Here is a 13603-nt window from a genome sequence, read left to right as displayed (position 1 = left end):
CTGAGTTCGGCGTGTTTCCAGCTTTCCGGGAAGCTGGCGGAGTTGAGGGAGCAGTTGATGACGTCTCGGAGGTGTGGTGCTATGATGGAGTCTGCTTTGTTGAAGATGTGGTGGGGGCATGGGTCTGTGGGGGATCCTGAGTGGATGGAGTTCATCAAGCGAATGGTGTCCTCAGTGGAGATTGGGTTCCAGTCATTAAGGATGTTCAAGGGGGGTGAAGGTACGGCAGAAGGTTGGGTGGGTTGGACTTCGGGTTGGTTGTCGAAGCTGTTGTGGATGTCTGCGATTTTGTCGTGGAAGAACGAAGCTAGGGAGTCGCAAAGGGTTTGAGAGGGAGTGATGTCGTTGGAGTTGGCAGTGGGGTTGGTAAATTCTTTGACGATGTTGAATAGTTCCTTGCTGTTGTGGGCGTTGTTGTCTAGTCGGTCTTTGAATGAGGCTTTCTTGGCAGTCCGGATCAGTTGGTGGTGTATGCGGATGGCGTTTTTGAAGGCGTTCCTGGTGCTGGTGTTTGGGTCTTTTTTCCAGGCCTTCTCAAGGGATCGACAGAGTTTCTTGGATTTCTTAAGATCATCATTGAACCAGGGGGCGTTTTTGCTGCCTAGTTTGATTTGACGTTTTTTCAGAGGTGCTAGGTTGTCAGCGCTGTTGGTTAGCCATTGAGTGAAGTTAATGGCTGCTTGGTTGGGGTTAGAGGAGTGGGTAGGGGGGTTTTGAAGAAGTGATGAGGAGATCTGGTCGATGGTGATTTTGTTCCAGTTTCTTCGCAGAGTAGGTTGAGGATGGTTGTGGGTTGTGGTCTTTTTGTAGACAAAGTGAACGCAGCTGTGGTCAGTCCAGTGGAGAACTGTGGTGTGACTGAAGGAGATATGTTTGCTGGAGGTGAAGATAGGGTCGAGTGTGTGACCTGCGTGGTGAGTGGGGGTATTAACAAGTTGTTTGAGTCCGAGGTTGGCGAGATTGTCCAGAAGGGTGGTGGTGTTGCTGTCGTTGCTCTTTTCCAGGTGGAAATTGAGGTCTCCCAATAGAATGTAGTCCTCGGAGGAGAGGGCGTGTGGGCTGATGAAGTCAGTGATGTCTTCGCTGAATTGTGCGCGGGGTCCTGGTGGTCTGTAGAGGAGGGTGCCTCTGAGTGTGGTCTTGGGGTTGGTGTGGATCTGGAAGTGAAGGTGTTTGGCGCTAGCGAGGTTGACGTCTGTGCTGGTTGAGATGCGGATGGATTTCTTATGGACGATGGCGATGCCTCCTCCTGTTTGCTTGATGCGGTCCTTACGGATGATCTTATAGCCTTCCGGGATGGCAATGGTGATGTCTGGGGCTGAGGAGGCGTTCATCCATGTTTCTGTTAGGAAGGCGACGTCCGGAGAGATGGTGTCTAGTAGATTCCAAAGGTCGATGGCGTGTTTGTGGACCGAGCGGGTGTTGAGCAGGATGCATTTTAGGTGGTTGGTGTCAGGTCTCTGTTTGGTGTTAGTGGATGAGGAGTTGGTCTTGGTGCCGTCAAACTTGCAGGAGTTGCATGAGAAGGGTCCATGGGTGTGTCCAGGAGCGGCTTGGGCGCAGTTGGGGAGTCTGCCTGGGTTAAGGGCTAGGAGGGTGGAGGCGGCGTATGTAATGCGGGTGGGGTGGGTGGGACGGGGGCCAGGGGGTCTGGCGCTGGGCGCGGGCTTGGCGCGTTGGGACGTCAGTCTTAAGTGGAGAGTGGAGGGGGGCGGAGCGTGGGAGGGTCAGCCGGGAGGCGGGAGCGAGGTGGGGGAAGGGCCAGGGGATGCACACAAAATGGAAGCAACAACAACAAGCTTTGCAGCAGGGGAAACGGAGGTGCTTTTAAATAATAAAGTATCTCCTAACAAGCACAGCCAAGAAGTGCGCGCTGGCGATATGAAAGGCACTAATAATGCAGGCACTATGGTTTAAATACAGACAGTGCAGTCAAGCGCTACTAAATGGTAAATGGTCTGCACTCGAGCGCTATGATAGAAAATGCAGAGGCAGAGTCAGGCGCTACAATCACAGGTTAACACTCAGCGCTATGAAGAGAATTCAGCAGAGTCAGGCGCTACAATACCAGGTCTTCGCTGGAGGAAGGCAAGGGGAGCGACCGTTCGAGTCCAGGACAGGACGGTCAGATAAGTACCATGATGTGAATTTGGTTGAATTATGTGAAAGCCTTTTATATTAGGTAGATGTGTTTATTTCTGGTTTGATGCTGTTTAAGAAATAAGTTGGCATGGGAATTATGTGAATATCACAGATCCCTAAGGTTAAGTTCGATAAAATAGCTCAATCAATCGTAGTTTTAGGAATTCCTTAAATGTAGTTCTAGTATTGTAGAAAAACGCATCGCGAGCGGTGCATGCAGTTTAAAGGTAATGGGGGTGCACGGTAGCTCAGCGCATTTCACTTACAGCTGTGCTCCAGCTTGGTTCAGTGACTAAATATCGAGGGACATAACATAGAATACCAAAAATATCGACTTGAAAATATCGAAGTACAGAATATAGAATCCCTATCTACAAACAGGTAAGTAAAATATCACATCCAAAATATAGAATGCTAAAATATAGTTAACTAAAATATCGAATTTTTTAAATGTACTAAAAATAATCTAAAAGAAATTAAATATTAAAAACAATTAAATAAAAAAATACTTCAAATAATGTAATGTAAAATTTAAAAATAATAAATGTAATATAAAAAAGTAGAGATTTGGTTGGATAGTGAGAGTGTAAAAATTACTATTTCCACTCCAGTGAGTGCAACAGTAGGGAAAGTGTTGGATAGCGTAGGCGTAACAATTACTATTCCTACTTCAGTGAGTGCAACAGTAGGGAAAACGTTGGATAGCGTAGGGGTAAAAATTACTATTCCCACTCCAAAGAGTGCAACAGTAGGGAAAGAGTTGGATAGCGGGAGGGTAAAAATTACTATTCCCACTCCAGTGAGTGCAACAGTAGGGAAAGCGTTGGATAGCGTAGGGGTAAAAATTACTATTCCCACTCCAGTGAGTGCAACAGTTGGGAAAGCGCTGCATAGCGTAGGGGTAAAAATTACTATTCCCACTCCAGTGAGTGCAACAGTAGGGAAAACGTTGGATAGCGTAGGGGTAAAAATGACTGTTCCCACTCCAAAGAGTGCAACAGTAGGGAAGCCTTGGATAGCAGGAGGGTGAAAATTACTAATCCCACTCCAGAGAGTGCAACAGTAGGAAAAGCGTTGGATAGTGGGAGGGTAAAAATTACTATTCCCACTCCTGTGAGTGCAACAGTAGGGAAAGTGTTGGATAGCGGGAGGGTAAAAATTACTATTCCCACTCCAGTGAGTGCAACAGTAGGAAAAGCGTTGGATAGCGGGAGGGTAAACATTACTATTCCCACTCCAGTGAGTGCAACAGTAGGGAAAACATTGGATAGCGTAGGGGTAAAAATTACTATTCCCACTCCTTAGAGTGCAACAGTAGGGAAAGTAATGATTTAATATTAAAAGAAGATTAAATTAATTATCAATACCAATAAAAAATTATTAATTAATTATCAATTAATTATCAATTAATTATCAATACATATAAATAAAAATAAATATTTACTTTATTACAATTAAATTACTTCCCACCCTATTCCCCAATAAACCCACAACCTGCTCCAAATAATAAATAATACAATTAACATAATTATCAATTATTCAATTAAATAAAAATGAATTACCAATTAATAAAAATGAATTACCAATTAATAAAAATTCATTACCAATTAATAATTAATTATCAAGCAATTAATTATCAATACATATACATAAAAATAAATATTAACGTTATTACAATTAAATTACTTCCCACCCTATTCCCCTATAAACCCACAACCAGCGCCAAAAAATAATACAATTAACATAATTATCAATTAATCAATTAATACAAATTAATTACCAATTGATACAAAATTAATTACCAATTAATAAAAACGAATTGCCAGTGATTAATTAATTATCAGCCAATTAATTATCAATCCATATAAATAAAAATTAATATTTGATGTACTATAATTTAATTACTTCACACCATATTCCACTATAAACCCACAAACAGCTACGGAATTAAATTACGCACAAATTAAATTACATAACATTCATTACTTTAAAAAAATTAAACATACATTACAAAAATAATACATAATTTTAACACATATACTACCATACATAACAATAAAAAAAATCGATAATATGGAAATCGATATTTTAAATTGGATATAATGGAAATCGATATTTCCTATCCCAAATTCGATATTCTGAATAACTATATTTTGGTAATTCGATATTCTGTTCTATCTATATTTTAGAGTCGATATTTTGTCCTGTCTATATTTTGGATTCTATATTTTGGTAGTTCACCCTCCAGCTTATGCTCCGCACAAGCGTTTCAGTTTGAGCCTATGTTTTCCATTCACGCAATGCAGGAAAAGATTCGGTTCCAGAGCAGCATGGAGTGTGAGGAATCCACGCGCCTTGCCTGAACTGGCAGAATCGGTTTGTTGTACATGTCATTTGATGTTGGCGGCCTTATTGATTTGGATTAAGAACATTGAAAGGATAGAGAATATAGGCGGCCAATTTTTGGCCACGTTTGCTTAACGGTGTTCAGAAAAATCTCCATATCGGAGGTTGTCTGAAGGAGAAAGGTCACAAAAAAGGAACCTTGGGAAGTGTTGTTCTTTTGAACAGGGAAGAATGTAAAACTAAAAATAGAGTACATTTCTGAACAGCAATATAATTTTAACCTTGGGATAATATATTTCTGGAGGTAGTAGATGGAATAAACTAAGGATGAAAAAGTACAGGAATGTGTAGATACAGCTTTTTAACTTTTACTGATCAATTGGGTTAAAAGCTGGATGATTGTGTAGGAAAACTGCTGCCGGCTATGGGAGGAAAAACTGTTAGAACTGAGGATGAGGAAGTTTAGTCTGTGGAGGAGGTTGACGTCAAGGCAGTTGTGTCAACTGAGATTTTCAAGGTGATGCAAAAAAGAAAGCTTCTACATGGAAGGGACATGATGGCCCGCAAGGAAAAAAGAGACTGAAACTCATTTGAAGTTGGATGATATGGCTATGAAGACTACAAAAAGCGGTCACAAAGTGGTGGCTTGTGAAGAGTCATCTAGTAGTGGTGACATGGAGTTAAGTTGTTCTTCAGATTTTGGGGACTCAGCTCAAGAGAAGATTAAACACAAAAGTCAGAGAAGGAATTATGATTAAAAGAATCAAAGTCAAGGCATTTTAGATCCTTCGGGTGAGATTTGTATTTTGTATGGGGTATTTCTAAGGCGCGAACTGTCGCTCCGGAAGGAGCATCCTGGCGCTGAGAACATGTGTGCAAACAGAGTAGTAGGTTCTAAATGGCCGCCATTACAAAACCGTCTGATAGACTGAAGATCCAGGTTTTTAAATGTCTCCTGAAGACATTTTCCTGAACAAGAAGTCTAAGGTTCAAGGGCATGGCATTCCAGGCCTTAGAGATGATGTTTGACCCTCAACTTATCCAACATCCGCTCTCTCCACAGTGGATTCACGCAGATCATGTAGCAGAGTACGTTAAGTATGGGGTTAGGCATGAAGTGCCTAAGGAAGATGTTAGAAACATGTTAAGTTCAGAATGTCCAATGACATCATTAGCAAACAAAGTTGCTTATACCCCAGAAAACATCGTGTTTCTAAATGGATCAGGACGTGACCCAAGGAAGGGGTTAGATAAGGGCTTAAAAGCAGGGGCAGCTGGTGAATTTTTTAATGGTGAGGCGTAAATACCCCAACTGAAGTGAGTGAGCCTGACTATTCCTTGGTGGGTGTTGGTGGAAGGAACAAATTGGTGCATTTTTTTGCCACAGTATACACAATTGCCCCAGAATTTATATTCTTTAAGATGCAGTTCTTAAGTGATGCTTGTTAAATATTCCTATAAGGCACTGTAAAGCAGCATGGAGTCACAACCAAATACTGCCTCAAGCAAAACCAAATTCATGGCACATTTTAAATCGGGCTGTCTTTATAACCTCCCTCACAGTCCAGACAGAAAGGCAGACACATTTGGAACAGAAAACTGAAAGCAAACATAACTTACAAAATGAATTCACTAATAGATATGGTGGCCTACTAAGTGCATCCCATGACCCCGGTGCATGTTGTAATGATTTCCAATAAATTATAACTTTTGATGGGGGTTGACAGGCTCAGGGACCATTGAAATTGATGCAATTCTATCACCTATATTAACCATTTATAAAGGTTGGCTTTAGCAGTCTGGTGAACTTGACTTGCCCAATTGCTGGTGCATCATCGGTCAATGTTAGTACGTATGTGTAATACATTTAGGCGGACATCATGATATTGGTAGCAGGATCACACAGACAGCATTGCAATAAAATCAAATGTAAGTATTTTTAAAGTGAGCCCATTTGACTGAGAAATAATCTGCCCGGTTATAGTTGGGCACAAAATAGATATGCATGGAATGTAGCTAGTCGGAGCGAGGACACATGCCAGGCCACGTAGGCCCACAGTGGATGCTATGTTGCCATGTGCACCATGTAAAGCCTTCAGACAGGTATAATAAAGAAAGGTACAATCGGGGTATGATTTACCAAGCACTCCCACCACCGACAAGAGGGCTAATCAAGCTCAAACGTTTCATAAATTCAAAGCACCACTTTGTGCAGCAAGCGCTGCCCTTTGTAAAAACTGCTGAACTCACACATTAAATAACATTTACAATTTAGCCCATTAGAGTGTCAGTTTGGCAAGCAGGGTAGGTCTGTGACACTGTCCTTTGTGTCTGGGGAGGGTGGGCTGCTCTAAGATGTCCCTAGCTACACCCCGGGTCCACACTGGCTCATCGGTATGAAAAACAATAAAAGATGAGGTGAAGGAAACACCTGCCCGGTCGACCCAGCGGATTAAGGGGAGTTTGTGTATTACATTTCTAGTTTAAGTGCCCACCTTGAAATAATAAAATGACATTAAATATGTACTTGTCAACGCTTCTTCATCCTCTGCGCCTGGCTGACCCATTGCCAGGCCGTGCTCCAGAGTCCCGGTGTCGGCATCCACTGCACACGTCAGAGACCACCTGGAGTCACATTAGAAGTGCCTGCTGCGTGTGCATGGTTTTACACCCAGTGGCACTTTGCATCATCCTGTCATACCAGACAACTCCCTTTGTCTTTTAGATGTGGGTCGAGCAGTAACCAGGCTTCGGAGTGTCGCACGTCTGCTTGTTCACCTCTGAGTCGATTATGAATTTCTGAGACTCGAGCTTTTTACACAGCTCCGTAACTGTTATGAATATCTTTATTCGGCAATTTTCCACCATAAAAGAATGCACATACATAAACATTTCATACCGATAAAAGATTATAAAATACAGTAAAAACATGGACACATCATTCATCATATGGCAATCAGTAAAAATCATCCTCAGCTAGTAATATCTTCAGTTTGTAGTTTCAATAACCGGGAACGTGTCAACCACGCACTTCCTAAAAACTTAGCCACCCCACAGATCATACTGGCAGATGAGGAATCTGTAGAAAGGACACGTAGTGCCTGACTATGGCACCTCAGCCCCATTTCCCTGCAGACAGGTTTCAACCAAAATTTCCGTGCCCCTTTGTAAGCTGGGCAGGCAAAAAACAAGTGAGCCACCGATTCCTTAGGGGCCGCACAGCCCGGGCAACCATGGGAGCAAACATCTGTATTCAGCCATCTCACCGTAAACTCATTCACCGGGAGCGTCCCATATCGCAGTTTAAGGTACAGCGCTCGGTCCAATGGTTTGGTTATTAAGTCTAAAAAGGGTTCCAGTTTACGCACAGACTTAATAGACAAAAACTGGTCAGTGAGTGAACCCAAATTCATAGACCTCATAGTATTATTCTGTACCCAATCCCAGTACAGTTTTTTTAAAACATCTTTTGGTGGTGGTGACTGCGACTCCCATGCCTCTCTAAGACCCAAGCTAAAAACCAATTCTTTCAATTTGTTTATCCATCTTATTTTTTTACAGGTATCCAATAGTAGCAGTTCATCCAGCCCTTCTGCATACTTTGCGAGCTCCTCAGTTCTTCTTAGTCGGGACCAGAATAACAATGGGCGAAGCCTCACTAAATCCTTTACTGTTTTCCTGCCCAGATCTAATCTAAGAGGGATCATAGGGGTGGAAGTGGGGAGAGCTACCACATTCCTAAAAAAATTATTTTCCGCTCTCATCAAGGCAGAAACCCCTTCAAATCCCCACAGTTCAGAGCCATAGAGTGCTGCAGGAAGGATCTGGCCCTCGTAGATGGTCATAGCTGGGGAGACCGGTTTGCTGGTTGACTCCCGAATCTCCTTCAACGTCACCCCGGATACTCTATGATGGTTTAATAGCATCTTAGACAAATGATCCTTCCAAGTCATGTGACTGTTAATTCGGACACCAAGATAGTCAAAAGACTCGACCAGCTCAAGGGGGGCGCTATTAAGCACAAAATTATTTCTAAATCTTCTTGAGGGTGCAAAAGCCATCAGTTTGGTTTTCGATGTATTGATAGTTAGACCTCGATTGATACAAAAGGAGCTAAACCGATTTAAGAGTTTCTGCAAGCCCACCGGGGATTTAGAAATTAATAGGGTGTCGTCAGCGAAGAGAAGTGTGGGGATTTTCTCCCCCGCCAGGGATGGGGCATCCGACTCCTCCCCCATCAAATGGTCAACCACTCCATTTACGAATAGGGAGAAGAGGGTCGGAGCCATAACACAGCCCTGACGCACTCCTCTTCGCACAGGGATCCTATCAGTAAGTTGACCCTGGGATCCCCATCTCACCCTCGCATAATTCCCTTCGTGCAGCTTGACGATTAGGCTCAGAAGACCACTGGGAATACCCATCTCTCCTAGAATTCCCCAAAGTTTAGTACGAGGGACCAGGTCGAAGGCGGTTTTAAGATCAATGAAGGCCATATACAAACTACCCTTCATGATAGTAACCGCCTTCCAATAGATGGCATATAGTCGAAAGACCTGGTCCATCGTACCTACCTTCCTTCTGAACCCCGCTTGTAAATGGGAGAGAATACTAACCTCCTCTATCCAATCGCCTACTCTTGAAATGATGACCCTGCCGACCACTTTCTGGATTATGTCTATCAGACTAATGGGTCTGTAATTTGCAGGGTCATCTCTAGCCCCCTTCTTGTACACGGTAACTACCTCGGCCCCTTTCCAGGAGTCTGGAACCTGGTGTCCCCTCATAATCAGGTTCATTATAATCGCGATTAGTTTAGCCCAGGCCTCAGGCTCCACCAACAATAGATCCCCTGGGATCCCATCCTGCCCAGCGGTTTTTTTGGGGGTTAGGTGTCTAATCGCCAATACTACCTCTCCCGTTGAGAACAGAAGCTCGGTATTATCCACGGGGGCCCCTTCACCCAGGCTATTCACCCCAGGACTAGTTGTTTCTTCCGAGTCTCCATATAGGGATGAGAAGTGTGTAAACCATTGCTGGCAAGTTATATGATCAGACAATGGTTGCGATTTTCTCTGCCTTGATCTATTAACTAGTTCCCAAAAGAGGTTTGGATTCCTACCACTCACTGCATTGGAAAGATCCTGCCAATGCTGTTCCTCCCACTCCCGTTTGGCCAATGACAGTTCTTTCAGGTAATCCTTCCTGGCCGCTCTAACCAGTGGAGGGTCACCTGAAAGTAGAGCTTCTGTCAATTTTTTCCTTTTGCTTTTACAAAGTTCATTATCCCAAACTTTGCTAAGAGTAGAGGGTATAGCAGGAGCCCTATTACTTTTCCCCTTCGAGATAAAAAATTTCCCAACTTGGTCTATTGTGGATTTATAGGCAGAGTCAAGGGAGGGGTATTGGGAACCAACGGTCCTATTTTCACCAGCCCATATTTCTAAGGTGGAAGACAAACCCTCAACCATTTCTTTGATGCTCCCTATGTCGCCCTCATTAAGCTTAGCCTTATCCCATTTCAATCTACGGTTGTTATTAAATGGGATAACTTCTTTTGTTGTTTTTAGGGTGACCATTGCACACCTGTCATTCAGAATGCCCCAATGGAATTTACAACACAAGGGGTTGTGGTCACTATCCTGGCTTGGGACGACCTCCATATCAATTAGGTCCGGCCAGAATCCAACATCCATTAGGATGTAATCGATTCGGGACGGACCGGAAAGTCTATTAAAGGTCCAAGCCCCTGACTGATCTGATAAGGTCCTGCCATTAAGGGCTCTAAGTTTATGGTCCCTTGTCAGTGCATTAATTTGTATGGCCCTAGACGACCACTTCCTAACAGGGGACAGGGAAAGAGTTGGAATAGACCATTTTGAGTCCTCCTCTTCGATTCCTAAGGGGTCGTCTCCGAGAAGGGGTTCAAAGGTACAATTAAAATCACCCCCCACCAGAATTTTAGCTAAGCTGGGGCAATTGGCTAAGGCCAAGTCCAGGGATGTTAGGGTCAAAGAGGGGGAGTCACCCTGAGTCCCTCTTGCATAAACATTAAAAAGGTCAAACCTTTCAACAACCTCCCCTCCTTTTGCCGAGAGGTGGAGTATATCATTACACTCCACGATATGTCTTGTAACCACCCAATTCAAATCTATTTTTATCCAGATAATGAGCCCGCCCGATGGTCTGCCCTTGCCCTTACTTACTGCGGGCACACAGTGGGTGGTATACCCCGATTTATGTAATGGAACAAAACTCCATGTCTCCTGAAACAGGCAGACATCAAACTGCTCAATTTGTATATGCCACTCTGGAATATCTAACTTCCTCTTTAGCCCAGCAATATTCCAAGAGAGGAGGTTTATTACCCTCCTTCCTCTGGGCATGGAAGTATAATCCCCCATTGGCAACCTCTCATTAACAACCCTAGTCAAAGGGCACCCCCCCTCCTGGGCCAATGAAGTCACGGCTGCAGAACAGTCAACCGTACTCATCACGGGCCCAGTTGGCCTAAAATCCTCATTAATGACAGTGGTGGTCACCATATGGTCTGTAGGTAGAATAGCTTCTTCAGTAACAGTGCTACCCCTGATTGGACGAAGATCCTCCACCCCTAGAGATTCGTTGTCAGTTTCCCCCCCCCCATGGCCCCACCTTCAATCGCAATCTTCCAGCCCTGACAGCTGTGAAAACCGATTATAGGTGTCCAATGGGGTAAAGGGCATCAAATGGTTCATGCTGGGACCTTGGTTCTGCCTATGTCCATGAGGGACTATGGACCAGGCGGAGTGTAGATCGGGCACCCTAGTCAGCTGATGACCATACTGAGATTGATTATTAATATAGGGCGGAATAAAGGGAGGCCTATAAAGTTGTGGTCTGTTTAAATATTTAGAGTTGGTAATTTTTGCCCTGGGGTAAAAGTATGTTAAAGCCCGTGGGATAACACAGGTTTCCCCCCTCCCAGGTGGCCAGTTTAGGATGTAATCAACTGCCCGAGGGTCTCTAAAGTTGACCACCACTAGGTCCCCCTCAATATCTTTAGTTCTACTCCCCAGCCAATTGGTCCGTCTAACATGAACTATGTCCCCATCTATGTTAGGTGCTATCGGCCTGTGCAACCGCAACCAATGGATAATTTTATTTTTAAGGTCGACAAATCCCTCCTTCTTATTTTCAGTTAGCTGCGGGACCCCAGTTAGGATCACCACATAGGGCACAGCTTCAGGGGGGATCTCTATTGGTGGAACCCTTTTCTGAGGCATTCTGCTTTTCCCATCATCCCCCTGTGCACTCTGATTGCTACTCGTCGGGGCCTTTAGAGATGGATTGGAGGGGTCCGCTCCCAACCCTGTAGCTGGGGCTTTAGGTTGTTTAGGCTGTGGTGTATTATGGGTTGGGGGCACAGCTCCCCCCGGCAGCTGGCAATTTTGCTTAGCCGGAACAGGGACAGGAGGCATTCTAGATTTACTTTGAAGTCCGATAGAAGGGGGTTTGGGATGTACCGCCACACTTCCTTTATTTTTGGTATGAGTAGACATACTAGTTATGGCGGCTTCCAATATGGTTAGTCTAATTTCCACCTTTTTAATTGACTCATTAATGGGTAGAAGGAGAGATCTTAGCAAGAATTCCAGATTCCCTGATACTGAAGAAGGAAGTGCAGGTGAAGTGATAGGTGGGGCGACTCTAGTGTTCTTATCGAGAGCCTCAACTTGTATGGTTACTGAAGATGGACTATGACCCGGTGAATCAACTACCTGTGGAGTATGTTCCTGGCCTATTACTATAGGAGTCTCAGTTGTAACCGGGATTATTATCCCTTTACCAAAATCAGTGTGCGATGTTTTTGCTTTACCTGCTACCACCCTTTGTTTCCTTCTTTTTTTACTAGGGGGCGGGCGGTGGATCTGGGCTGCAGGAAAAATATTAACTTCCTGCTTCCTAGCTTTGACTTTATCGGCCATACAACTACCACTAACGATGGGTGAAACAGTTATAACATTATTATTATCTGCAGGCAGACAAGGAGTAGCTACAAAGTCACGAAACAATAGTGGGACTCCATCTTGACTTACATTATCTTCACTTAGGCCAGTCATATCACCTTCACGATTTAGTTCAAGTAGGCTATCAGTGAGGGGTCTGTGTTTCATATTTTCAACAGAGCGACGCCGCTCTGCCCTACGCTCCGCTAGGGTGGAATCCTTTTCTCCCTCGCTCCTCTTAGGAAAATAGTTCTCCAGGGATCCATTGCGTAACCTTGATTTTTTCCCCGGGGTTTCTTCCTCTGTTGCCTTATCCATTATATGATGAACAATGTCCTCCGGACTGCAAGCGAAAGAGAGCAGGCCCAGCCCGGCCTCCTCCGGCCCCGGACGGCCACAGACGGTCCCGCCCTTGTCCCGGGCTTCTCCCGGACGCTCCCGCGCGCTCCCGCGCAGCGGGGGTTCGGCCCACTTTTAGGTGTTGTAGCTATGTGATAGGCGGGGGGGGCGTGGCCAGCGGGGAGAGCAGCCCAGGTGTTGCTAATTGGGCGTGCAGGGGCTCCTGGTCGCTGGAGTCCCCTGCTAGCTCGCAGCCCCGCTGGTTCTCTTACCTACCCCCGCACTCCTCCTTGGCTCCTTCTGGTCAATCCTTTGGTGGACGACGCGCTGCGGGACCCGCGGAGCGGGTCCGGCGAGTCGTGGGGTTAAAGGCAGGTCCGCTGGGCAGCTGGTGTAACGCGCTCCTCCTTCAACAGCAAGGTGCGTGGAAAGTGTCCCACAAACACAGGGACAACAGCAGCTTTAGGCTCCGTTGGCGGGGGGCGTGGCCAGCGGGGAGAGCAGCCCAGGTGTTGCTAATTGGGCGTGCAGGGGCTCCTGGTCGCTGGAGTCCCCTGCTAGCTCGCAGCCCCGCTGGTTCTCTTACCTACCCCCGCACTCCTCCTTGGCTCCTTCTGGTCAATCCTTTGGTGGACGACGCGCTGCGGGACCCGCGGAGCGGGTCCGGCGAGTCGTGGGGTTAAAGGCAGGTCCGCTGGGCAGCTGGTGTAACGCGCTCCTCCTTCAACAGCAAGGTGCGTGGAAAGTGTCCCACAAACACAGGGACAACAGCAGCTTTAGGCTCCGTT

The sequence above is a fragment of the Lissotriton helveticus genome, chromosome 7 (genome assembly GCF_964261635.1).
Source record: "Lissotriton helveticus chromosome 7, aLisHel1.1, whole genome shotgun sequence".
Lineage (NCBI taxonomy): Eukaryota > Metazoa > Chordata > Amphibia > Caudata > Salamandridae > Lissotriton > Lissotriton helveticus.
This window is presented reverse-complemented; position numbering follows the sequence as displayed.